At 46.0% G+C, this 3,595-nt stretch overlaps 1 pseudogene; it reads left to right on the forward strand.

The window, feature by feature from the left end:
* Window positions 1-535: 535 nt before the first annotated feature.
* Window positions 536-1,543, forward strand: LOC123064546 (expansin-A24-like; annotated as a pseudogene).
* The last annotated feature ends 2,052 nt before the right edge of the window (window positions 1,544-3,595 follow it).

The raw sequence follows: 3,595 nt of genomic DNA on the forward strand, positions 1-3,595 counted from the left end.
CAGAATGATCCACCCACACCAAAGCAACGTCAAGTTACTTCGCAAGATCAAACCGACGAACATTTCTTCACGACCATGAATAAAAATGGACGGATACGGATTGAAAGCATCTGTCGATGTGCCTTACTGACAACTCAAGGTTTCTTCACGACCTAATTATCACACGCCGATCTGCGCCGCCGACGTTGAGGACCAGATGCAGGACATGAACACTCGTCGTACGATTCAAGGGACGGGTCTGCGCCTACATGCATACTATACATATATCTCTTGATTGCCACGCAAGCCATGGCTCGGCTGCACGGCCAGTCACTTTTGCACGCTACGTGCTTCATTGAACCAATCAGGGTGGCCTTGTTGAATCCTCCAGCGACATACGTACGAATCGACCGCAGTGAACACTATGTAAACAAACGATCGTTTGAACACCACAGCAGCTCACAACTGTCAGCAACAGATCAATATAGACACACGAACAAACGCTTCCATTCATTTAGGCCACAAGTTCATCAAACTTCAAGAGCTAGCGGCCGATATGGCTCCAACTCGATTTGTTGCAGGGATGCTGCTGGCAGCGATCGGCTGTGTGCTCTCTGTGGCCGCGGACAACCCGACCACGCCATCCCCGCAACCCTTCGTCTGGCAGAAGGCGCATGCGACGTTCTACGGCGGCGCTGACGCCTCTGACACAATGGGTAATCAACTAATCATTCAACTCACGCATGTACATCCATCTACTACGTGCATGCCCGGTTGATCTTGTTCTTCTGTGTATTAACACTTGCGATGGGTTCTATATATTGCATATTGCAGGTGGCGCGTGCGGGTATGGTAACCTCTTCTCTTAAGGGTACGGGACACGCACGGTGGCTCTGAGCACCGTGTTGTTCAATGACGGCGCCTCGTGTGGGCAGTGCTACAAGCTCGCATGCGACCGAAAGCGCGCGGATCCGTTGTTTTGCAAGCCTGGTGTGACGGTCACCGTCACGGCCACGAACTTCTGCCCGCCCAACGAAGTCCTCCCCAATGACAACGGCGGCTGGTGCAACCCACCGCGGCCGCATTTCGACATGGCCCAGCCGGCCTGGGAGAAGATCGGTGTTTATAAAGGTGGCATCATCCCCATCATGTACCAAAGGTATATATGCACTTCTTGCAAGTTCAAAAGTTAGTTCAGAGTCATCGGAGCCACATAACTTATCTTTTTTCTATGTCACTGCCACACACATGCAGAGTTCCGTGCGTGAAGCGGGGTGGCGTGAGGTTCATAATCAATGGTCACGAGTATTTCAATCTTGTGCTTGTGAGCAATGTTGCTGCAGCTGGCTCGATCGAGTCCATGGATGTCAAGACCTCTGATTCCGACGAGTGGATACCTATGGAACGCAATTGGGGTCCTAACTGGCACTTGCTTGCGAACCTCACTGGCAAGATGCTCTCCTTCAGACTAACCAATAGTGATGGACACACACTTGTGTTCAATGATATTGTGCCAAAGGGATGGAACTTTGGGCAATCATTTGCTAGCAAATTACAATTCTAGTGAGCAATGTCTGCCGAGTCATGGATTTGTGGTAATTACGCTGCATAAAATGCAAGTTGTGTAATTGTGTGTTGCTTGTATCACTGATTTAATTTTACAATTCAATTTGTTCATACTCACTCTGTAATTCGTCTGGAGTATCTAAGACCATGTTCATTCCATCAATTGTGTATTCTTCAAATTCACTTCTGTGATGCATTCTGTGAATAGATTATGTCATTCTAGTGCTATGCATGGTAACTCACGCTTATAAGAAAGACACACTATTCGAATAGAAACTCAAGTTTGTGTTGTTGAATGGTCGCAAGTTGGGCAAAACTGCACAACTGAAAATTCTAAGAAATGAGTTGTTGATTCTAGTGCCAACAATGTGTTCTAAGGGCGTCTGGTTATGAATAACATAACTACGAACACGATTAATACGGTAGACATCAGTACGGAATGGCTCATCCAAAAACTTGAGGGGCATAGATGCATGGGAAAGAAGGGAGAGGCCAACCTCCATGATATATTTTCAGCGGGTCCGTTTTGATCATGTGCATTAGGGCACAAAACATGATGGGAGATGCCTATAAGCTCAAAAACAGATTTAATTTTTAATATTCACCTCCCCAATCTGTTTGTTCTGCGTTAATTTTCCTATCAAATAAATAGTTAACATGTTGCTGAAAGAGATGACATTTTTGAAAACATCGGATTTATTTATAAGGAGATAGATTGAACCGAATCTGGTAAAATCATCAATGAAACAGACATGATATTCTTGTCTACAAATTGAAATAGGCACGGGTCCCATACATCCGAGTAAATAATCTCTGAAGGAGTTTCCTACTCACTACTCGGCCGACACACATAACAAACAAGGTGATGTTTTTAATTCGACACTAGAAGACTATGATCTCGAAGGATTTTCTAGACCACCGGCAGGGAGGCGTGACCTGGATACCTATGCCACCATGTGGCAGATGGTTTGATCATGACTAGTACTTGTTGTTCCTTGACTCTTGATCGACCAGCAAATGGAAAAAGACCCCGCCTACTCCTAGCACATAGAATTATGTCTCAATTTTCTGATCCTTAACAGGAAAGAATTCAGCTAAATTTCAAGGTACGCATGATTATCTTTCATTTGTTGATAAGTGTAAAGAAACAATGTTAGACAAATGTCAACAACCCTTCACTGTACCCAAGGGCACCCCAACCGTTTAGGGTTTCTTGTGCCTCCCGTTAGCGCTGCCACTGATCTACCATGTCTCATGTTGTTTTAGGGCCATGGAAGCATCGTGCATCTCGGCCCTTGCCAGCGGGAGCGGTTTGTTTTTACATGATTTTTTGAGTTTTTTTAGGGTTTGTGTCCTGCTTAGAGAGACATGGCGGCGGCTCTATGAAGATTGAAGAAGGTTCTCCCCGCCTAGTCCCCATCCCGGTGGTGCTTCTAGAATCATCGGAGGGTGTGTGCAGGTTTGTCTCTGGCGCATCTCATGGGATTTGGTCGGCGTTTGTCTTCGGTGGATCTGGTCTTTGTTCCTATTTGTTCGTGTGTCTGCAAGTTGGACCCTTCCGATCTACGCATACGATAATCGTTGTTCTGGTGCGCTGGTCCCATGGGGCCTTAACACGACGACTTCCTGACTATCTACTACAACAAGGTTTGTCCGGCTCAAATGAGGGAGGGGCAATGACAAGGTCGCATCCTTGGCTCACTTCAGTGCTTATAGTCATAACTAGGTGGCCTACGGACCTGGATGTATTTTTTTTACTTCTGGTGTTCTTTGTACTACCTTGATAGTGGATGAATAGATGAGAAGTTTTCCTCACAATTCTTTTATAAGTGGAAAGAAGACTCTTGGAAGCATGAGGGACATGAAATATGTTATCTCTATCTTTACTACTTGAAAAGAATATACCGTTCCATGTTTCACTTTCTAAGCACCGTGTTGTTCAATGACGGCGCTGCATGCGGGCAGTGTTACAAGATCGCATGCGACCGCGAATGCACAGACCCGTTGTTTTGCAAGCCCGGTGTGACGGTCACTGTCACAGCCACAATCT

Source organism: Triticum aestivum, chromosome 3B (assembly GCF_018294505.1).
Source record: "Triticum aestivum cultivar Chinese Spring chromosome 3B, IWGSC CS RefSeq v2.1, whole genome shotgun sequence".
NCBI lineage: Eukaryota > Viridiplantae > Streptophyta > Magnoliopsida > Poales > Poaceae > Triticum > Triticum aestivum.